The sequence below is a fragment of the Lagopus muta genome, chromosome 8 (assembly GCF_023343835.1).
Source record: "Lagopus muta isolate bLagMut1 chromosome 8, bLagMut1 primary, whole genome shotgun sequence".
Classification (NCBI taxonomy): domain Eukaryota; kingdom Metazoa; phylum Chordata; class Aves; order Galliformes; family Phasianidae; genus Lagopus; species Lagopus muta.
In genome coordinates, this window is record NC_064440.1 from 26,233,742 (window position 1) to 26,258,108 (window position 24,367).

The window sequence follows — 24,367 nt, forward strand, 5'->3', positions numbered from 1 at the left end:
AATTTAGGCAGAGGGAGGTGGAGGGGGGGGGAGGCTATCCTGCTGCTGACAGCTCACCTCTGCTGGGGGTCCTGCAGTGCCCAGCACTGCCCACAGGGCAAGGTGCATCTCCTCCGTCCCATAGCAGTGCACTACATCTGCTTCTGCCTGACAGCAGTGGCATCACATACCCTTCAGAGGGGTCTGGTCTTGATTTGAAGACCTCCAAAGCCAGAAAATTCCCCACTGCCCTCAGTAGTTTGTTTGAATGGTGGTTTTCCTCTCTACTAAACTTGTGCCCTATTCCAATGGGAATTTGGCTGGCTTTCCCTCCCAGCCTTTGTTTTTTGCTAGGCTTTTCTCTTCTGGGTGAATGCCACAGGTAGTGAAGGATGCTTTCTCTCCTCCCCTGAAGCAGCTGTTCTGTCAGATGAATTCTCCCGACTCAAGACCTTAATGCTCAGCAGAGGATAGCTGTGGCTACTTCAAGGGAAAGTCTGCTTTTGCTAATGACAGAGTTCACAGTTTTAGTCGTTTTTAGAGTGAATCAAGGTACTGACAAGGTATTTGGTTTTTTTAATTGAAAACCGTTGGCTACAAAGAACCTTACGCATTCACAGACATTGCCCACTGCTGTTTGTTACACTGCTTTATTCTGCAAATCTGCCACACGTTTGCAGCGTGTCACTTCATTAAACCTGAGCAACAGCAAACCTTTGCCCGGGAGTCAAGATGAAGCCCTCAGCTGTGCCACCTGCCCTTCATCACACAGGTGCGGGCTGCCCGGCGGCTCCCCGCGCCGCGCTCCCTCGGGGCCGCCTGCACGCGGCTGCCCGCACGCGCCCTCACACGCCGCTCTCGCGCCGCCAACGGTCCTCCTGAGGCGGGAGGCAAGCGCAGCCAATCAGAAGCTGCGAGAGCCGCGTCCCGGCCAATGGGGAAGGGGAGAGGCACGGCCAGGTGAGCGCCCTGCTCCGTGTGGCCGCCATTTTAGCGGTCATTTTAGGTACCTGCAGTAGAGCCTGTGCTGTGCTACGGCTGTGGCCGGCGTGGGTCCTTTTTGCCCAGGTTTCTTGGACACGGAGCATGAGGTGATACGTGCCTGAGATGTGGCGTGGCACATCCTACTTAGCACCATGATGAGTTCTGGCACTGGGCTTTGGAGCAAAGTCCATCCCTAGAAAAAGGAGAAGTGGTTGCAGCTACCCCAGTAAAGAATGGCTGGGTCACAACCCAGCATGAAGACAAGCCTGTACTCCAGCTCTTAGGAAGCTTCCTCACCTCACAGTGGAGAAGACAAAAAGCCCAGAGAAAGCGAGGTAATGAAAGATCACAACAATTAGCTGCCAGCTGGGAAACGTGTATGAATTGTAAAATTGTGTAATCACAGAATGGTTGAGGTTAGAAGGGACCCACTGGGATCATGTAGTCAATTGGTGTCCAACCTTTTGTCTGTCTGGGCTGCATACGTCTAGGTCACTCCAGAAGTAATGCCTCCTGTTTAGTTCTGTGCACTGTAACACTGTTCAATAGAGTGCATTCTAAGCTGCAAAAAACTGTTTTTCAGCATAGTCACCACCATTAGCTCTGTGTTTTTGTCGGCAATGAGGAAAGCTTACGTGCTGTGCTCATTAAAACCTGCATCAGCAGAGGTGACCACTGCCACTGTCACCACTGCTGAAACACCCTTCACTGCTCACAGACACTGGTTGGTGTCCATAAATGTGCAGCAAGTGTCGATGAATGTCAGTGGGTGCCATTACTCCTCATGGAGGAATTCAGTGACACAGCTTTGCTTCTTCTGTACTTCCACGTCAGACTCCATTTCATCCTACTGTACAGCCATCTGTCACGTGGCAACAAAATTTAGCAGAATATTGGTGGGAAAGTTCAGCCTTTACTGCTGTACCACCAACAGCCTCTAATGTAGGCCAACATAAAATAAAAATAGAAAAAAAAGAGAGTAAAATAGAAAGCATTACTTTTGGAGCAGCCTCTATAAAACACGTACTACCGTTAATGTGTATAAGTAACAAGATGCTTTTATTTTTATTTCATTAAAACATAAAAAAAGGAGAGTAACAAAACCTACAACTAGGGGGATGTGTGACCTTGTATTTGTGAACCTAATGCAGTAGTCTGGTTCAGTGCCCTGCAGACAGGGGGCCTTGTACATTACGTGTTTTACCTTTAGCAATCTCTTAGCCACCATGCAGCCCTGGGCTGCCTGCTGCTGCTCCATGGGAACACTGCAAATGGTGCCATGGGGAGCCGTCTGCTGCCATAACGTTGTGAGGCGCACAGGAGGTCTGGCACGTGAAATTTCAGTGGATGCTGTTGTTGTGGCTGTCTTCTGTCACCATGTACAGAGGTGAGGATGTGTGGCATTGATGACACCCTCTGCTGTTATAGTTCCATCTGTGTTTTATCTCAAAGGTAGTGGTATCTTTTCCTCTTGTTGCCTCTAAAAATGCACATGTGGCTGTTGGGTGAATGTTGGTTTCCTACCTGACGGGCATGGTCTTGGCAATATCCTGCTTAAGTGCCATTCCTTGTCACATCAATATCATCTATCGGTGCCCGTTGTCTTTATAGCGATCTTGAGCAAACAGTTTTATTTCCAATGAGGGCATCACACATTGATCTAAACACTCATCTGTAATGGATCGATTTACATTAGGAGAACAGTATTTTAGCATTGCCGTTCATTATATTGAAAGAAGTGTATGTTTAGTTACAGGCTAAAATCAATTAAACAGCCTTCTACCTTTTGCTGTGAGAAAGTCAACAAGCCACTCTGTCTTGGACAATTATCCATCCATAGCTCCTTAAAACAAAAGCTTCCAGCATCTCCCCAATCTCTTGGTTCTCAGTTTCTCCTTCAGAGACCCCTTCTGCAATGATTTGCTGTTTTGCAGTCTGATAAAACACTCTCAGCCAAAAGCACAAGAAATGAACCTGCTTCTGCTGCTGCCAGTTTGGAGGGGGTTTCCTCAGGGCTGTGCAGAGCCCCACACATCCAGAAGGGAAGCCTGCATGTTCACCAGCCGGCTGCTGGTAGCACGCGCTGGTGTCTGTGGGAGATGCTGGGAAATGGTGATGGTGCTGTTTGTATCTTCGTGTGTGAGAGCATTATCACCAAGCGGCCCTCATTTCAGGGGGGGAGAAAAGGAGGTATTGGGAGAAGTGGAGGAATTTGTACAGTGGGGCGGTATTTAGAATTTCAGAGTAAGAGAGAAGGCTGCAAGGAGTGCTGGTGGTTTTCTGACAAAGGGAACACGATTTCGGTTGGTGGTGTAGCTACAGAAAGAAAAGGATCCTGCAATTTCAGAAGCAAAACACATAGGGGAACTGCAGGGCAATGCAATGCTGGGATATGAGGAACACATCTCATGGGGCTCTGGTGGATTTGGCCCTGGCAGACGGAGGCATTACCTGCCCCAGCACACTGCCACAGGTCGGTGTCCTCCACGTGCCCATGCCCTGCCTGCCACGTGTGTCACCATGTAGGGCTGCCTGGATGAGTGCTGGACACTGAGCTCTGTGCCCCAGTGCAGGCTTCCAGCAGCGTGTGCCTGTCGGCAGCCATTGGCACAGCTTGTGGGCTGCTCCGGACCCGTAGCACTATGTGTATATGTTTACATTTACACAGATTCCTTCTCTACCACCCAGGCCACTCCAGCTCTTGTCATACTCTTTCATTATGCACACAAAACACTGCTGCAATGCTAATGATAATAATGAAAGGGAAGGAATAGCAGATACTACAAAGCTTATTAAGAAATTGATCTTTGTTTTTCTCTTGAATAAAGAGGCAGACCTTGAAACTGCTGAAGCCATTCAGATAATTGGTTATTGGCTCTCTTGAGTGATTATATCCACCTCGGTTCCACCAAGTTCAGCAGGTCTCGTGCTGGTCAATTAGCCTTTGGCATCTGGGAGAGGAAATGCTTCATTCAGGTTTTCTCAGAGCCAGTTTCTGCAGCATACGGTGGCCTGAGCAGGATATGTTCTCCATCTCAGTGCTCACAGTCTGCCACTGTACTTGGGCATTTTGGCCTGGCCCTCTGAGGAGAGGCATGCTGATAAGGGGAAGAATCTTCCTCAGGGGACGCCCTGCAGGAGGGGAGCCAGTTTGAGCAGGGTTTCCTCCACCTGGCACGCACTGAGGCCTGGCTCTCCTGTGGGCCAAGCAGAGCCACAGGGCCTGAGCCTCACACTGCACTGCTGCCCGTGGCTACCCTGGTGCTGCACACAGATAAGGCTGCATGCTCCCCCAGCACTGCAGCTCCCATCCCTTTGGCATCACCAGGGCCGTGTGGAGCTAAACAGCTGATGCCGTATAGTGGCTTTTCCTGCCGAGCACTCGGTCTTGCCGTCACCGTGATGGCTTGCCAAAGGGCTCCAACACTTGCATTGCTGTGAGGCAGACCCTGTAATAATCATTGGTTACATTCAGAGAATTCAGTTCAGATTTTAAAACCTCATCAAATAGTTAATGACTGACTATTTCAACACAGCAGTTCCTGCAAGACTTGGGAGAGAAGAGAGTGAGATGGAAAAGTTATTCATGTCCCATCTGTCTGGAACGCTTGTCCCCTCCCTCCCACCCACTGAGTCACTTCCTCTCTTTATATCTCACTTAAATATTTTTTCCCCTTTAGCTTATGATTAACAGGCATTCACCCTCTGCAAATCGTCTTTTTTTTTCCTGATGCAGTGTTAAAGGTTCTGTGGGTAAGCAGAACACATCTTGCACATAGATGTATGGGCTGAAATGCAGTATATGCTGCATTCAGCTGTGTAAATCAACTGCTGCAACATCCTGTTGGTGGTGCAGCATTCCATAGCCACCCAAGGAACACTCAGTATTCTGCCCCAGTGATTTTGTCCCGCTTGTCCAGCACCTAGAAGAGAGCTTTGGCAGCATCAGCTTGGCAGAGTTGTGGGGCCTGACCCAGGTGGATGTGTGGGGTGGGCTGGAATTACTTGTTTTGGGGTGGAGATGCTGAGATGACCTAGGTTGGTCCACCCCACTCCACCTCACCTGAGGCTGTCCCAGTCACTGCTGTGCTGCTAGAGTCTAAGAGAGCTCTCTGTTAATATCAGGTGATGAAGAATGAGAATAAGGTGCCTTGTAAGATAGGACAAAGACCTGCCTTCCAGTGGTGTCTTGGCTGGGAGTTCACAGCCTTCAGACATGTAGCAAGTAGGGGAGGTGGGCTACCTAAAACTCCTGGAGGAGGACAACAGGTTGCTTCCAGGATGAAGAGACCCATGTGCTTCCTGAGTACGTGTGTAAGGTGGTGGGGATCATCATCATGAGGCTGTAAGCTGTATGTAGATGGAGGCTGAGAGGAGGAAACAAACCTCCTTAAACAGGTTACATAAATTACTGAGGCTTTCTGGTGGAGGGTGAGAAGATAAAGCTCTATGTTGGGTGCTACAGAAACCTTGCATATGCTCTACCTGCCTCGGCCGTATTGCATGTGGTTCAGAGATGGGATATTCTATCTTCTTGGTACTCGTACTACAGGAGAAGTCCTGCTCTCTTCAGGGATGTTGGGTCTACAACTCTCAGGAAAAATAACTTTGCTTTGTTTTAGAGCCAAACACTTGAGTGGCTCTGTCTGACTGGGATAATTCACAGAGAAACACCAGTAGTGAGTGCTCAGTGACTACTAGCTGCTGCCTTTTTCAGTAAGCCTTTTTTGCAGCAAGATCCCCCTGGCTTTTCTGGTTCCAGTCAGTTGGCCATCAGCTAACGGGTGATGCAGAAACCTGGTTACCGTGTCCGCTGTGCGATGCGGTGCAGACCGGGGCACAGATGTGTCACACAGGCTCTGCAGAGTCGGCTTGGCTCCTGCTGGAGGTTTTAGCTGTGTGCAGGTTCTGCAAGGCCATGGGCTGGCCCTGTGCCAGCCTCCCAATTCCAGAAGCTTGCTGCGGGGGTGCCCAGGCTGCCTCTGCGCTGGCACGGCTCCATCAGTGCTTTTTTTGGCTCTGACTCCACAACCAGTGAAGGTAGCTGTCCTGTCCCCAGCCATGGACATTACAAAGAACTGGAACTGCTTCATAAGCCCTGTCCTGACTGGCCTCTGAGCACTTGGGACCAGTGTCTTCATCTTATGTGCATGGATGGTGGTGAGGGCGGGCTGGGACAAGCACAGGACCTGAGGGGGGCCTGCCTTTATTGTAGCTTCACCAGGCGGGGCCCTGTGCCTGTCAAACACCAACGGTTTCCCTTGAAGAATGGTGCTGAGGAGGAATATGAAGGCCCTGTGGCAGTGGGACAGAAGTGAAAGTTTACGTCTTTTTGCTTTCATGACACCTAATGAAGGACTGTAAAATGGCCAGGTGGACTTATGGGAGGGTTGATGTGTACACAAAATGGTGTGCTGTATTAGTAAAAACTGAGCAAGCATTGAGCTGATGTTGCTGGGTGTCTTTTTGTTTTGTTTTTTAAAGGAAAGTTTGTTAGTTTGTTCTCCCAGGCCTTTGCAGTGCATTCTTTAGGGATTTCCTCCTTCAGATTATTTTTAGAAACAATTTTACAGACATGCATGCACGGACAGTATAGCTGCCCTTGTATGACGTATGATGGCTAATGAAATTAGTATTTCAATTGCCCCAAGCAACCTTTGGAAATAACACAATAGCTTCAGTTGTTTATTTCCCTGAGAGATGTTAATCATTAACTCTGAAAAGTGATTCTTCTACCTGTACTACAGAAACTTCCCTAGCTCTATGCAATAGCAGGATATCTTTAGGTAATACATGGCTCGCAGAAAGCTAAGCTCTGTAACATTACTGTGCAGATAGATTTGGCTGCTGGAAAACTGCTTCAGCCTATGATTTTAGTGCTGCCAGCTGGCAGAAATGATCACATATGTAAAACCTTCAGCTGAGCCAGAAAACCTGAGTTCAAATCTCTTGCCAGGGATTGTAGGATAGAATGATTAACCTGATTTTATATTTCTGGATAACTATCAAGTGCCTGAATATTTATAGTAATAAATGTCTTCCATATGTGCTGATACTGCATCCGTAGAGTGTGATAGCATGATATAGTTATTGTCTTACTTGAAGACACTAATTATAGCTAATCCTATAGGCACATGAATCATGAATCACTGGCCCAATTTCTGCCATCTTCTGTAGGTGCATCTGACTCTGCTCATGTGAGCAATGCAGGTCAGCAGAGAGCTCAAGACAAATTTCAGATAGCGCTGAGGATCCTGACCTGTGTTCTCAGAAGCGATACAAGCAATTGGTATTTAAGCAAGTAAGCTGGTAAAGTGCCCACCCGCAGCTGATATCTTTTGAGAGTTACTAGCAGGTGCCTTGATGTATCTTTAAGCATCAGGATGCCACTGAACACACACAGACTTTGAGCAACAGGCCTGTAGTTTGAGTGGCCCTGGGAACCTCTAAGTCAAAACTGGCAGGGGCTCCCAGGTTCCTAAATCTAGTTGGTGCCTACTGGACAGGCATAACAACAGTGCCTGGGGAAGTGCGTGTGCCTGCTGAGCTGGCTCAGTGCTGTAGTGAGGAGGCTCAGCTCCTGCACCACGAGTGCTTCTCCACTAGCTCACCAGGTCGTGCTCTGAAGCACCCCTTGGTGCAGTAAAACCTCCTCAGTGCAATAGCTGCTCTCCACTAGGTTGGAAAAGACAGCAGAGGCACTATATGAAAGTTATGATGTTGTAGTACGAAGGCTATAAAAACAGAGGAAGAGGGACTAAACCACCGTTCCAGTAGTTTTCTCTTCCCTTGAAACAGAGGTAAGCCCGCCCAGACGTCTTCCTTTTAAATACTGACTACTGCATCTGTTTTAAACCCAAAATAATACCTTTTGATTGGAAATGTTTCAATAACATTATTTGTGCATTTTATTGAGGCAGAGGTTGCAATTATTAGAGTCACTAGGAATTTCAGACATTTAAACACAGCCTTTATTTCTCCAGAGTAAACCACATCCCTGTGCAATTATTCTTCTATCTAAATGCCTTCTAACCAAGTCCTGAACCAAATCTGACATTTATTGCTGGTGGTCCCACTTACGAATCACCTCTTGAAATGAACGCATGAAGCCAGAGAAGCACTGAAGAGGTCAGGCTGGTGCCTTGGGCTGCTGAGGAGGGCAGAGCCTGCCCAGCTGCATCAGGCAGCCCCGGGTAGGTGCTGTGGCTCTGGGCTTACAGCTGCCGGCCTGGTCAGGTACTGGAGTCTGGGCCTTGCAGACTCTAATAGAACAAAAAAAAGGGTTTGTTTGGTCATGGAAACCACTTCAGCCATGTGATCGCTTTATGGCTTTTCTCTCAGCTGGCCTCTCACCAAGAAGCAAACAACTGCATCTGCGGCAGAAAAGGAAGTCAGCTCAGTAGCCAGAACGCTCCCCGAAGTATGCTCTCAATGTTGCCTCTTAATCTTTTCAGCAAACGTTTTTGGAAACTTTAATTAAAACCGTGAGAATGGTAAGGGGCCACTAAGGCCTGAATTTCCTTTGTCTTCTGGCCTCTCTACAGACTGTTGGCAGCACAGAGCCTAGGAGTTTAAGAACTTTCAGTTTCTTCTGGCAACAGCATAAGTAAAAGTTTGGGCCTGAAAGTTCTTCAGAGCCTTGGCTTCGGTCAAACAATAAACCTTGAAGCCAGTGGAGATGCACAGCCTGCAGCTTACCTTGGGACACAAGAAGGTGAGAGCTTGCTTAGGAGGTGATTTGGGGCAGCAGTAATAAAAGAGAAATCCTTACCTGACCAAGGAAGTTTGGCACCTGCTAATTGAAATTCCTAGCAAATGCTGTCTGGCTTTTGGTGGGAGCAAGATTAAGCTCGTGGTAGAGCGTGAGAGTGTCAGTCATTACTTTTTTCTGCTATCTATATTGGCTAGGAGAGTTTTCTCACCCTCAAGAAGAGGTGCTCTGAAACCTGCGTGACATACCTGGACACTGGTATGCCTGGAGAGGGTTCTGCAGTGCTAGGCCAGGGTTTCAGCTTTCATAGCCCTATAGCCCGAAGTGTGTGCCCTCTCCTTGCATGTTGATTGCCCCATGCCTGTAACCAGAGCAGTTCTCCTGAGAAACATTGCTCTTGCTTATTCCTGTGATGATGGTGAACAGAGCAAAACACATAACTCTATTAAACAAAAAAAAAGCTGGGTCTCTAATAATTGCTCATCTGAGGGCAGGCAGACTGTGTGTGTGTGTGCGCACATACGTACTTTGAGGTTTTTGTCTATATAGCGGACCAGGTCTTGAGTGCCCTGTCAATTAAAGACAGCAATTCAAAGTGATTCACAGCAGATTACGCCAGCCTGTCTCTTGATGGAGCTTGCTCTGGTCCTGCGCCTGCAGGTGCTGCACAGGCTGCCAAGCCTGGAGCAAGCCCGCAGTTATGCTGTCAGCCTCACTTAGATCTAATGCTTTATGACAACTGTCTACCTGTAATGTGATAATGGGCTGAAAACCTCTGCAAAATTGATAGGGTCTCTCAAAAGGAGGAGAAACTTCAAATGTGGCAGGCCTGACTCTTTCTTCTGTAAGGTTTGCATGATCCGCAAATGGTGTAGCTTGGAGGTCCGGTTCTCCTTGTGCCCCACCAGGAGGGGTGAAGCTTCTGGCCTCCAACTCTCTCCAAGTGCAGAGGGGTCAACCTGTTGCATTTTCAGGTGCTTTAGATCTGCTGTTAACTCTGAATCCTAAGACAGTCTGGGCTTCTACCTTTTAGGGCTTCCGGTGCTCTCTCTTCATAATCTTGGTGTTCTGGATAAAGACATTTTTTACCTGTAAGATGTTTCCAGAGTTCATACAATAATTTGGTTATGTTTAATCCCCAAAACATTTGTCATTGGCTAGAATGTGTAGCTGGTAGCATTCAAAAAGGGATAATTCTTGACATCAGGTAACACAGCCTGTATCGAAGGGGCCAGATTCCTGCCCATCTTTTGGCAGTATGATCCAGGAGTAACTGCGGTGACTGTGGACGGTACTCTCAAGATCAGAGTCCCCTCTGGAGAAAACAGAAGTGTTTACACAGAGCAGGGCTGTCCTAACAGCCATGTGATAATTGCTGAGAGGCCCGAGGTCATAGCGTATCCCTTCCCTTCCACTTCTCATCCTCCAGAGTATAGGTCCTTGTGGTAGCTCTGACCCCCACACTGCTTGCTGTCACATATGTGGGCTTATCTTGCTTCTTAAAGAGCCCATAAACCGATTAGCTCTGGGTAAATGATCCCTGGGCTGTCTTTAGAATAATTAAAACCAAAAGGCAAACAGTTACTCTGGACTATCAGCAGCCTATCAACAAAACTTGTGCCTTGAAATGTGTGTTCAATTTCTGTTATTAAAAGGCACAGAGCCATATGTGAAACATTATCACGCATCTTTGTGAAATTAGCAGAACTATTTGAACAACCATTTTGTCTCTATCAAAACAGTCTTGTTGTTATTGTTTTTTCATACTGTGTAGGAAGGTGAGAGAGCCTTTGGAGAGCAGGAGGGCTGAGACAGAACTCTGACTTCCGTGGGCTTGGCTGTATCTGTCTGAGAGGTGCGTGCTGCCTGAGAAGCCCAGACAGTGCTGGTCACAAACCATGAAGCAGGGAGAAGAGCAAGAGCAAGAGCCCTACATTACCTCAAATCCTGAGCTAGAAAGGCTACCTGGGTTTCCTTTAACCAGTTCTTTGAAAATAGTCTTGGTGATTCTGTGATTCTTAGACTTCTTTCTAGCCCCCACTTTCTTGAACTGCCTTTCTGAAAATCACACCAAAAACAATTAAGGCCAAAGTTTTCTGGAGGAAGGCGAAGAAAGAAGAGAATGTTTCTGGTAAGAAGCGACCAAGAACTGCTGGTAAATTCAACGTACAGCCTACAGCAGGGCTGAAGGAAAACATGGTGTGTTTTGTCCTTTAATGGACATTTTAAAAAGAGTGAAAGAAGAAAAAAATCAAGTACTGACCTGTTTGGCAACGCATTTGGCAGCTGACACTAGCATGCCAGTCTGTCCTGTAAGACACGTGCTGGCTTTGCATGGCACGCCAAGGATGGAGTGGCGCTGAAGATGAACGAGATCATATTTGGAGAAGATAATTGTTAAAGAAAATGCCATTGCTTCTTGCCAGCCCTAGTTATCTGCCAAATGGACTGAGATAAGGCAAACAAAACTGAAGAAATACGAACAAAATCGTTTGATTTAGTCTGCTTAGTCAAATTGAACAACAACATCCCTTGGTTGTCATAGCTGAACCAGCAAATATAAAAAAACCAGAGACAGCCAACCCTACACTTACAACCCACTTGAGGTTTTCACGCTGACAACCCAGTTGCTAAGTATAAATGGTCCTCCCACTGCTGGTTTGTCTGAGTCTCGGGTTATATTCTGGGATATGACTGCATTGCTAGCCTCTTGATCTTGTTTTTTGGTGTTGTTTTTTTTTTTTTTTAGCTGAATAACTACATGAGGACTGTTTTCCTGTGCCAAGTATTTCTGCTAGAAAATATTTTGGAGAACTCACGTAATAACAAACATGTGAAGGATTTCTGATATGAAAGAGTCTTGCTTATGTTCATTTTTTAGCTCCAGAGTGAGATTAACTTTGTTCAACAACTGCTTAAAATCTAAACCCATATGTTTCCAAAATCACAGTGCTCAGATCTACAGGCTCTTGATACATCTATAGTAGAAAGAAGATATATAGAAATAGTAATGTTTGATATGACCCTTGCTTACCTGGGCTCAGCTCTCGGTTGTTAATATAGAGCAGTGGCTTTCACCCTTTCTCTGCAGAGCTGCGGATCCCGGTTGAAATTTGACATATTTTGCTTTTCTGAGATCCTCTGTGGTTCCTTTTAGAAGCAGCTCAGGGTTGTGTGTACCAGAGCTGAAAACCAGGAGCAGAGGAAGAAAAGCTTCAGACCTAGATATTGAGCTGTGTTTGTGCATTAACGGTTGTGTATGTAATCTTTATACATAGATATTATCATTGTTCTGTACACTAAGATTCCATCTCTTTTCCTCTGGCAATGTTATACAATGCAAATATGGAGAATTTAGGATTTCTGATACATTGAAAAGGAACTGAACAAAAATGCTTTCAGAGATACTTTCTGAGTCTATTGCGAACAGCATTCGGAACTTACATGACATAATAATCCAGGAAACTGAAAGCGCCTCTCTAAACACGATAAATTACCACTGTTAGCAAAAGGTGGACACATTTTGGGGTAGGACAGAACAACAAACAGTCTGAAATCTCTGTGTTTTAGCTCTGGGGGCTCAGCAGCCATTACAAGGGACTTCTGCACATTTTCTTTTATGAAATCAAGCAACTTGAAAAACGCAGCTACTTTTTTGGCTTTGCAGAAGGATGTTACTGTGCCTGGTGCCAGCAGTGCTGGCATGTTAGAACGGAGGAAAGGGAACCACCTCCCTGGTGCATCTGGGCCAGCAGCCTGGCAGTGTCCCATCTCACTGCCCTCCTGAGGGTGCACGAATACTTCTGGGGGATGAGAGCTGGGAAGTGACCCCTCTGGCTCTCAGCTCCTGCCTCAAACACAGATGCTGCAGCCGGCGCGGTTACTGGTGTGCTAGCACTGCTAGGAAGGATGTCTTCCACGTTTTGCCTGGACAGGACAGTATTCACCCTGAGTGTGGTTCCTCAACAGTGGGATGTAGGAGAAGCAACAGTTCTATCAACATTTCTTACTGCTGTATCTATTAATGCCTGACATACAAAATAATATAGCTTCCTAGACCTGAGGAAAGATGTAGAAACATTTCCAGCAGGGACCAAGTTAATAGTCAGTCTGATAAGCTGCAGTGGCTCTGATTGCAGTGGAGATATCGGTCTGGAAGACTGCCCAGTGTGCTGTAGCAAGAGCCCTGTAATTAGCACGTGACCACCGCTGGTGGTGTATCAGAGAGTAATAAGAACCTGATGAAGTTCGTCATCTCTTTGCAGTTGTTGCAGGCCCTTGGTCTCCAGCTCTTTATGAAGCTGTGGGTAGCCCTTTAATTAAAGCTACCAATTATGTACTTGACAGAGATCCTGTCGGCTGGCGAGCTGTAATGTTAAACGCCAATTGATTACGGAATGTCTCTGCAACTTTGCAGCCCTGTGATCCACCCCATATCAATATTATACTTGGATGTCTTCTGAAATTGTATATAATCGGTGCCTTATTAAATCTGCAGCATCCCTGTTAAATTACGTGCCGTATGTAACGGTTGCTAGAGAGCTGAATCTCGGTGAAAGTGCTGCATGGATGGGGAAGTGGGAGTGACTTTTGTCGGTAGCTGCAGTGAAGTGGAAGGACGGCCGGAGTGCCTCTGGGGGCAGCAGGGGGGCCTCTCGGGCAGGCGAGCCCTTTGAGATGTGCCGGCTGGAACAGTATGTGCACGGGTGGGGATCTCTTTTCAGTAAAAGTTGGGGGTTTGTATCTTCCAAAATTTTCTTCTGACAATATTTTAAAATGGTTTATTTTAGAGTTCTTCTACCCTTGGTGTTTTTGTTTTTCATTTTCTCGCCAATTGCAAAAGGTTCATTTTTAAGGTTTATCCCACCTCCCTTTCCCTTACCCTTCCTCCTGCCTCCCCACCCAAAAAAAAAAAAAAAAAAAATTTGGAAAAAATGAAATTCTATTAAAAATTCATGGCGGGGGAAACCACAACCACAAAAGAGACAGTCTCAATGATTACGCTGGAAAAATATTTGTCGTGGAGGGATAACAGGGTACATAAGTTGTGAGTCTAACTAGTCTGATACTTGTCTGATGTGTATGGACTGGAAGTTTAATGTGGAGCTGTACATCCAGTGTCTAGAAAGGGAACTATTTCTCATAAGTTTGCTTGAGCACTTCTTAAGTATTTTTGGTTTTACAGTATCCTGTAGCAATGATTTCCACAATCTAATTGAAATTGTTTAGTTTCCCTGCACCGATTATTGATTAGATGAAGAGGCTTTCTCCATCTGATTAATCCATAACTACCTTAACTATGTAATAATCTCTTTCAAGAGAACTAATAATAAGTTTAAAAAGGCCTACTTTTGTATCAGCATTGTAATTTATTTATCTGTCTTTACAACACTCCTTTAATGCTATTCAGTCTCATCTTCCTTTCCGAGCTCCCTGCTTTGCACAATCGCATGCTGTAATGCTGTGGAGGTGGCTCCCACCTTTTCACAGGTAGGCTTTGTGTAACTTCCTTCCTATCCCTCAGTCAGCCCCCCACCACTGTGTCAGCTCCAGGCTGCTGCCCTGCCCTCCCCTGCAGACAGTGCAGCTGTTGGGACCTGGCAGAAATGGGTCCTCTGGGGGGGGTGGCAGGGCTGGGGGTCTGTGGTGTTGTGCTGGTAAAGTCCCATGAAGGGAGAACACAGATGTCGTGAAAACCTTGGCTTCTCCCTGCTTTTTCTTAGTGCATCATAGTTGCAGTGTAGTCTAGAGCCTGGGGTTTGTACAGATGCACAGAGCAGCTTGCTGGAGCTGCTGCAAGTGGGCACTGACCTGGGGAGCACTGTGCTTTGTTCTTTGCAGACCAACGAATTAGCCTGGGCAGGGACCCCTGCTGGGGTGGCAGCACTGCTTCAGGTCCCCAGTGATCCCAGATATCTGCCCTGAGCTGAATTACCCAACGGATACACATTTTTTGTCTTTGCTGAATGCAGCTTGGTGGTGGAGAATGAGGCCTTGAATGCTCCTGTGAGGCCTTGTGCTCCTATGATTTGAGTAGCTGTGTGTCAGTGGGCACTCAGTTGCACTTGCGTTTGCAAAGCAGTCACCAGGAAGTATAACACAAAGCAGCTTTCTGTACTCTTTCTAACACAGGTAAATTTCAAGCTTTTCCAGCCCAACCTCAGGGCAAGGCAGGAGTGCTCTGGTAGTGTCGCAGCTGTGTAATTGCACCTCATGTAGAATGTATCCCAAATATGGTATTGATTTAGAAAGAAAAGATGCGTCTAGAAATTATCTCTTCATTTGTGTTTATTAGAGAATTGTGTAAAAATGCATGCTCAATTGCTGCTGAATTGCTATAATTTATTACATTATACCTTGAACATTTGGTTAAAACGTATACATTTAGAGCTGGACCTGAACAGAGCTTTGTGGCTGTGTTCTGCAGGAGCTGAGGTAGGGATTTTGTTTCTATTGGCATTTAAGTGTTCTGGAATAAAAAAGTTCCTTCCAAGAGCCTGAACCCAAGCAGAGGAACTGAGATGCTCCCCCCAGCACAGAGCATCAGCCAGCACTGGCAGAAATGTGCTGGCAGGAGATCTGCTTTCTCACTGCTGCTCACACATGGACTTTTGTGTAGCTGTGTTCGTAGTTCGTACATACATTTGAAAGTATTTCACCCGCTATTAACAAAAGAACCATATCCCTGCTGAATTCCCAGTCAGAATGAATTATCTCCTCCTACACTGGTTTGTGTAGGGATTTGATTTTTCCTGCTCCTGTAGCATAGGCTTTAAATCTAAGGGCGTGGGCACTTGAGCAAGTCACAGGAGGAAAGCTAGTGTGTATACCGTACTAAAGTGTGAGCCACTTTGACCCCCGAAGACCTATGTAAAGCTGGGAATCTAAGGTCATGGCTGCTTCCAAGCCAGTTCAGCAAAAACTTCCCAGTAAGCCACAGAAGCAGCTTCACTGGCTCAGAGCAGGATGCTCCCAGTCAGCTGCAGTGTGTTTTATGGGCATGCACACTGGCTGGGATACGTGTGTGGCAGTACTCGATCCCTGCAGCCCCTCTGCTCTGGGGAGAAGATATGTGAATTCAGCACAGCCTGGGGAGATGGACAAAAGGGCAGTGACCAACAGTGGACAGTTTGCTGAGTTCCCACCCAGTACCCTGACTTGCAGATACGGTCTAGTCCTGGGTGTGGGTGACAGATCTGCCCCCACACTCTCTGGTACGAGTACCCCTGGTCACGCTGTGTGTCCTCCTGCTGGGCGCCTGGCTGCCTTCGTGGTCTCCTGGGCTTCTGTTGAACAAAGGTGTTTCTGTCTCAAAGGCAAGTCCCTCTGTTCAGTGTCAAGGGACCTTGTGCATTCCTAGAAGCCCGAGCCGTGCTCTCCTTTAGGGATCTTTTCCAAAATCCTCGCTTCAGACTTTGGGAGTTTCTGCTCCCAGTTCCTGTGTGGAGAAGAAGGAGGGTGTTACAATGTCAGTCTGGGCTTTAGAGTCGCGTGCTGTATGGCATGCAGCACTTAACATGCCCTAGCAATCCCAGTGCTCTGTGGAGCAGGAATTTCATAGTGCCCACCAAATATTGCCACAAACTGCCTAGGGAGATGGGTTGTCCAGAGTGCCGGTTTGCACTGTGAAGTTCATCAGGAAGCTGAGGTTTACAGGTACTATTTCTTCAGTTCATGGACAGTTAGAGATCAGCCCTGCTCTCGGTAAGGTTCAAAGGCTTGGGGAAGAGGGGGGGGGGAAGTGGGCAATAGATATGCTCCTCTGCTTCATGCTCCAGTTGGCTTCAGATCTCCCATTTGGCAGAATAGGTACCTTTAATGTGATTTCAAATTGTGGGTCACAAATGACTTGCCAAGTGATTTGCTCATATTAAGTTGCACTTTAGACTTTCATTCTCAAAGGTGAACATTGGTTTATTTACGATTCTCCGAGGGAGAAAAACAGAATTTAATAGAACTTGCTAAATAAAGCAAACGAGGCTGTGATACACCATCTCTCTGTTATATATTAATCTAGTGTTATTAAGTGTTAACTTAACAATGTGTTGTATGAACAGCTAAAAGGGGCCAGGAACAGTCTGAGTGTCAAACATGTAAACAGCTAGTTTTTTATTGGAATCATTAACTGCACTGCAGCTAAATCCTTTGTTTTCATGGCTGGTTTAAATTAAACTACAAAATTGTCCTCTTTAAAAAAAAAAAAAGAAAGAAACAGAAAAAAAAAAACCCCAAAACATTGCTCTTAGTACATATCAGAAGGTTCAAAAGCATAATTTGATTCTGTGTCTATTTAAAAGATTTTGTAATTTTTTAAAAATTGATTTACTCCAATTTCCTTTGGTACAAAGCTGGGATTGTGTAGGGCTTATTCAGGGAAGCATGTTTAATGTGTACTTTTTGGAGACACTCATAATGCAATCCATTGATATTTGATAATTATAAGTGCATGCAGAACTTGGGAATATCCTCCTGAGCTGGACCCTGAGGAACATGGCTGCTGTCTACTGAATTTCAAATATTTGTGTATAGAACTCCATTAGGTTCCCAAGGAAGTGCTCGGCTGCTCTCTGCAACTAAGATAGCAGGTTTAACGATACGGCGATCTTTAAGTTGGCTGAAGAAGGTGATCAGCATCATTACTGCTTGCCATGGAGCCACGCTGCGTGTGGTTTGGGGTTCCCAGATTCAAACTTGGGCACTTTCTCCCCCAGTGGGTGCTCTCTACAAGCTTGCAGGCTAGCCAGTCCCAAAGGTACTGTGAATCCTTGCCTTTCTCTGAACAGACCGTGTATCTGTGGGCTGCCAGATGCTTCAAGGTGACTCATATCTTGGGGAGGGAAGCTTGGTGCCAATGGTGGGCTTACAGGACCCCACCCACAGAGCTGGGATTGCCTTCCTGCTTCACCTTGCCTCAGCAGCAATTACACAAATCATCCCTGCTGGCTGCTGAGCTGTGCTAGGGGGTCTGTCCTCTCCCCTCTCCCTGCTTGCTTACATGGCACTCAGCTGCTTCTCCCTGCTCCATCCTTCCCCTCTCCTACACACTCACCTGGCCATTGCAGCCTCTCGGCGTGCAGATGGGCCTGCTCAGTAGCCTATGTTTGTAGAAGAGTCTAATTTGAAAACATACACATTTGCCTCTTATATAAATGTTTTTATGCTGTACTTTTGCACTTTTACATTAAATGTTGGATCTAGTTGTCCTGAGCACCAGGAGGGCAGTAGCACCTCATGGGCGGGATGAGGTGCAGTAGCCCACAGGCTAGGGTTAAGACAGCAGCTTCCAACTTGAATGTGCTGCTGGCTGGGCAGTAATGCTTCCAAAGCTGAGGCTTTGGAAAAATCCTCTGTATCTCCTTTGGTTTTATTTTGTTTTACATGTAGGTGGGTGTGGTGAGGAACCTCCGAGAAATGGTCTGACTGGAAGTATTTGCATGGGCAGCTAGGGGAGCTTGGAGCCTCGTTGCAGAAGAGGTGGGCAGCAGGAGGCAGAGAATGAGCAATTACCCTTCCTCACTGGGAGAGGAGATTTGAACATGACCTAGAGCCACGTAGGGGAAAGACAGTATAGAACAAAACATCCCTGTCCTTCCCTCACCTTTCTGGGAATACTTCAAAAGGAATGAAATGGGCAATCAGTAAATGATTCGGCAAAATACATTCCTGATTTATCAGTAAAGTCAAATGAAATTACTCAAACAATTTAGAGATTAGGAGCATTGCAGAGCTCTACCTCTTCCTTGAGGGAGGTACGCCCACAGTCTTTATTTACCAGAGCACTAAAATACAATTTGTCTCAGTTGAAGATGATAGGATCACAAGCAGTGCTGACTTTCCTTCAGGAGGGTCTGAGCCTTGCACAGTAAGGTAGGGGGCTGCAGCTAATGTAAGAGCAGGGTCAGTGTTTCCAAAGATATATTGAAGAACAAGCCGGGGTGGTGACAGTAACTGGTGCCCCAAGTAATTTCTAGGGACTTGTTGCTGAAAAGTCTACCTGCAGAATTGCTTACTGAGTTCCCCAGGCTTTTAATAGACATCACTTAATGCTGGAAGCAGCAGGGTTCTTTGTCTCCTGTGTTTGAAGTTGGGACCGGCTCTCCTGTCTGTTCCTACAACACGTAGTTTGATATCGTAGTTTGATATACAGAATACTTCCCTGTCCTCATTCAGTAATCATGAAGAAGCTGTTTTAGTAACACGCTGCACAGAGCCTTCCCCCTGCACTGAAGGAGGATGTGGAAGTGTAACAGCTCAGACTGGCCCCCATCCCTGCAACAAAAGCTTGCAGGAAAAGCGTTCATGCATAGCCTCGCTGATGGAAAGGGCTTTCCTTGAGCCAGACTTACTCATCATGGTGTCTCAACCCTTCAGTGAAGTTAGCTTCCTTGTGCCTCAGACAAGGAGCACTGTGGAAAGTGAAACAGGCAGGCATTCGATAGGCTCTTTGAGGACTTGCATGAAGGAGTCAAAAATTGAAATGTTTGTGATTGGTTGAGTGTAGTAGGCAATACAACAGTTGAGGAATACTTCTATTGCCTCATGCATCGTTGCCCCTTGAGTTGTGTTTTTGGCTCTTGAGATTCGTGGAAGAAACTACATGAAGGCACTGGTAGAGGTGACTGTAGTGATGTCCTTCTGTTTTATTTTGAGAGAGCATCAAGGCATTGCGAAGCTGCATTTTAGTGGCTTGTGCCCTTCTCAGCAGTACAACTGGTTTATACTTTGTTAGGCAATAACCTAAATATTTATAAATATTTCTTTCCTGATAGCGTATGCAAAAGCTGTTACCAGTTTAAGGGGTGAGATAATTGAAACAAATATTTCCCTATTTTTATTCCCCGCTACTTTCCACATGCAGAGGCTCACCTCAGCTCTCTCCAAGGAATGTATAGAAAAGTTTTGTCGAGAGATGCTTGGAAGGAAACCCTGAATTCAGCACATCCCACGCTCTGTGGATGTTCCAAGTCAAACCCAAACTGAACAGCTGCAGTCTACCTTTGTGGCCTTTTTTCCTCCTGCCTCACAGCTGCTGCTTTTTGTTATGTGTCCTGGGAAGTGGAAGTCTTGCTTAGAAGGTAATGCTGTACTTTGATAAGCAAAGAGAATGACTTACAAATCTTTTTTTCTGACTAGAATGATGAGATTAGAAAAAAAGAAGTAATTAAATCTCTTGGATGTGGAAAACTCTTGGATACTGGAATGGGTTGCCCAGGGATGTGGTGGAAGCCCCGTCCCTGAAGACATTCCAAGCCAGGCTGGACCAGGCCGTGAGCAGCCTGATTGAGCTGTCGTGTCCCTGTACATTGTGAAGGAGTGGGACTAGATGATCTTTAAAGGTTCCTTCCAGCTCTAAGGATTCTATGATACTTCTGTCAGAAGAATGAGCAGAGTGAGAACTGGCGGGCGAATTCTGAACTCAGAATAAAAATAGCGCACTGCAGTAAACCTTGCTCATTGCACACTGCACATCACTTCTTGTGGAGCCACTACTGTTTCTTCTTGGTTTTGTGACCCCCAGGCCCCGTGTGCCTGCTGGCTGCAGGAATGAGGCCGCTCCAGGAGGGCCCTGGCAGGCAGGCTAGCTGCTTTCACCCCATGCAGCATCTCTCCCCCTGCTTGTTGCCCTTGCAGGCTGGATGAGCCAGCTGGCTGCTGGAGGGATTTATCAGCTGCTTCCATCTATTGAAGTGCTGGAGGGATGGGGTGGCTGTTTCATGGCAATTACAGTCCTCTGTCACCAAGCAAGGCCAGGTTCTCCTCTTGTTCTGTACTTCCATGTCTGTAGAGTTAATTCCAACCTACAGTGATGCTGGAAAACTCTGACCTCGGCAACCAATTTCCAATTGTAATCCTAAAAGAAGAATGGTTGGCTAGTTTGGGTTTTCTGCCCGTGCTTAAGTGCGTTTTGTTTTCATTATGGGGTGTCAAGTTGTTAATATTTATGGAGTTCACAAAAGAATGAAAATTCTGTTTCGTGTTCAATCTGACATCTTTTGGCACTGCAGCCCTTTACTCATGGTAGTAGTTCTGTTTCAATTCGACAGTGCTCTTTCGAGATGAAGTCCTTTAAAGTGTGGTTTGGCTCTAAGGAAGGATTCTATGCAAATGGTATTCAGGAGGTCTGTCGTTATTGTTTCAGATATTAATAATTTCCAGATCAAATGTAATTTGTTTGGATTTATTTTCTTGCTCTTTCTTCCTGTTCTGTCAATGCGGTCAAATGCACCCTGGTGTTTTTAAAGTCAACCTGCTTCTTTCCTTAGCAGATGCCACAGTGCCTGATGAGGTTTGCAGACCTCCCTTGGTTCAGTTACCCCTTCCCTCCGTGGCCTCACAGACCTGGGAGCGAGGCCCGTATGGCCACCGCTTGGCCTGGCTCCACGTGGGCATAAAGCTGTAGGAAGGGAAATGGAGTTGGGTGAGAAACCGGTTCTTCCTATACAGTCTTCATCTTCATTGGGATAAAAGATGAGTCCTGTGCAGAAGCCAGAAGTGTAGAAGGTGACTTCTGGAAGCTGTACCAGAGGCATGTGGTTCTCTGAGTGGCTTCACTCGATCTCTGGGGTCACATTTCTGTGAGCCTGTAGAGTGACACTGCTCTTCCTTGCTCTGGGACAACTGCCTGCGTATGCCAGCATACATCCAGATCTCCTCAGCCCAGTCCAAACCTATGAGGCTGTTGCAAGGGATCACTGAGGGGTGATGTCATTGCTGCCATCACTCACGTTGTGATGCCTAACCCTGGGGGCCTCTTTTGCTGGAGCTGCACAGCCATGCACAGTAACATGGATGAAGTGATGCTGCTCTGAAGGTTCTAGGGTTAATGTTGCCTGTTCTTAAAGAAAAAAAAAGGAGGAAGGCAAAAATTACATTAGTACCACCATAGATGTATACACGTTATTGTTTGGCAGCAAAAATAATTATATCCCATGCACCCTCCAAAGAATTATCCAGAAAGCTGAGGGTAGAGAGAGAATGTTAGTGAAAAGGACATGTAATTCTCTGCCTGTAGATCTTCAGAAAGTTACGGAGCGTTGAAGATCTAAGCTGCACATCTCTGCATGCCCTGATATAGTACGTGCATTTGGAGATTGCATTTTTACACATCAGCTACATACTCATGAGCATGCATCATGTGTAATACGTGCATTGCATGCAAAAATGAATTATGAAATATAGGATGGATGCACTGAGAACAAATGATGACTCTTGAAGTGTTTTATAGACATAAATGCAGTTGTTGAAATCAAGGTTATCTGGAAAACCTTCCAAGAAATGCGCTGTATTCCCTGCTAAGATTTCATTTAGTATTTGGCATACTAGCCTGGGCATGCATTGTGTATCTTTAAGTTACCAGATACAAAATAATCAGACCAAATCTTTCACATTGAATAAAACCACTTAGGTTTGAATTCCATGAGTGCGTGCTAGATATCTCCATCTTCTTATTTATTCATTTCTTATAGTTCTTTCCTGCACTATGTTCTACTACTGAACAGGTACCCTAGTATTACTAGATTTCTAAGTGAAGATTTGTATAGGAGGAAAGAAGCACACGGTTCTAGTAGGACATAGCCAAAAATGAAAAAGCAATAGTAACCTTTGTGCTAGAGGCCTAGGTTATCAGTCACTTAGATAACTGCTTGTAACTGCCAGTGATCCTGTAAGTACAGATGTTAACGCTGCGTGCCCTCCTAAGAGTACGCGCTATCACACGCTCCATGCTAACATTTAATGCACTCCACCAACTGAGTAGGATGTAACATGAAAGTTAATTTGCAAACTTTCACATTTTCTAGCATATTTCAAAGTCCATCCAGACACTTTAGTTAGGGTTGTGGTGCCAATGGATTGCAACCTTTGATCTGGAGGAATCCAAGCTTAGCTTTTGCTGTGCTTGCCTCTCCCTGTGGTCTTTGTGAACTGCGAGTGGCTGTGTCCAGTGTTCAGGAAAACAAACCAGGTCTTGGTTCTGCTCAGGAGAAGGATCCTGATGTAAAGCTTGAGCTGAAGTTTCCTGGGATGCTGACATAGTTTTATTTTTTTTCCCTATTTTAGTGACCAAATGAAATAGCAGTCTAGAATGGCCTGTCCTCTGACATGCAGACTGTGAATTTGTCTTCTTTTTCTTCTGTCCTAAACCAGAAAGTGTAATTTATTTATGGGATCTCTAGTGTAGTCTCTCTACTGTTTTCTTACATTTGAAATGGGAAACACCTGTAGGTGCCATCAATGCTTGATTTGCTGCATGGGAATGGTTATGGTTGCAGGGAGCTTAGGGACACTTTATGAGCTGTTAAGTAACTCATTAACTAGGAGGCTGCTTAGTTGACATGAAAGACCCAGGTAGGCCGGTGTCTTCTGATACAGCGTGCAGCAGTTTCAGATGCAGCAAATGGATGTTTCCCTAATAGTACAAAAATAGGCTCTCCCATCTCCCAATTGACTAAAAAGTGTTTCTTTTTAGATGGTAGGTACAATATATCTTTGCTGCTGAATCTTTCCCAGAGAAAACACCAATTTGTCACATAGCTGATATTGATGCTAGATAAAGTTTTTTGTGCTATGAGCAAACGTGTGTTAGGAAGTGAGATTGTTCAACCATTAAACTCTTTTTCTTTGTAGTTTTAATGTATAGATTTGAATATAGAATCTAATTGTGTCAGTTAGTGGTGCTGTTTTTGATTTATACCTTTACTCCAGAGTTCTTGGGTCAGCTGTAGAACATGTCACAGCTGTACACCCCCCTACCCCTGTTCCCTAGTATCTCAGCAACTTTCACCATAAGCATGCTGCAGGGAAAGAACTGTGACAGGCAGAGGGTGAGTGCTAACAGAAAAGTGAACTAGGGAGTGCCCCCTGTGAGAACAAGGAAGAGCAAGCCTTTTCCCCTATGAGAGAGGTGATCCTTTCCCTGAATGGAAAGCAGGGCAGCCATGCAGCCTGTGTGTACTCAGTTAAGGTTATAATGCATGGGCCCACTTACTCAAAAAACATAGAAGCAAAAAAACCCCATCTCAAGCCATTACGACAGTTTTGGAGAAAAACTGCAGCTGACATCACACACCAATTTGGGCATGGTGAGTGGAGGAAGAAAGGGAGCGTGGAAGGAGGGGGAAAAAGCTGACAGAGGTCTGGGATAGGCACCACGTTTGTCTAGCTGTCACTGAGGACTGCAGTGCTTTGGGGTAGAGACCTCGCTAGAGCCATGCTCTGGCTGGGAACCTTGTTTTTTTCAGTTAGGAGCTGCATGACTCTGCTGCCTATAGTGGCAATTCCTGCAATGTGCTTGAGGCCTGATGCTGACAGTTAATCGTGGGTGATATGACTCCACCACCTTAAATGTGTGACATTGTTCTGCCAACTGCATGCAGAGGGAGTTAGGGTAGGAGAGGATGCTCACTGCAACACTTGTAGCAGTGGGGTCAGGGTTTTGAGACCAGTGAGAGGGAACAGAAACCATAGAAATTCTGCATTGTTGCCTGCAGGTCAGCTGGGTAGCACTAGTAACACATTTGGGTCAGAAACAGACTTGGTGTTTTCAACTGCAAAAGACTGTGAATGTTTTTAGGGAAGCTATTGATTAGAGTGATGATTCCAAATTAACTCAGTTCTCCTGTCATTGCTAATTGAGAAAATGAGCCATATATGCTTTTTGGCTGGAGAATTAGTTGAAACAGCAGTCTTTTTTTG

General features: G+C 45.9%; 1 long non-coding RNA gene across 2 annotated transcripts in view; it reads left to right on the plus strand.

The window, feature by feature from the left end:
• The first annotated feature begins 985 nt into the window (after positions 1 to 985).
• Positions 986 to 24,367, plus strand: part of LOC125697016 (uncharacterized) — a 170,839-nt gene continuing 147,457 nt past the window's right edge. For both annotated transcript variants that reach the window (XR_007378647.1, XR_007378646.1), the window contains exon 1: positions 986 to 1,298. This is a non-coding gene — a long non-coding RNA (uncharacterized LOC125697016). The remainder of the gene's footprint in view (positions 1,299 to 24,367) is intronic.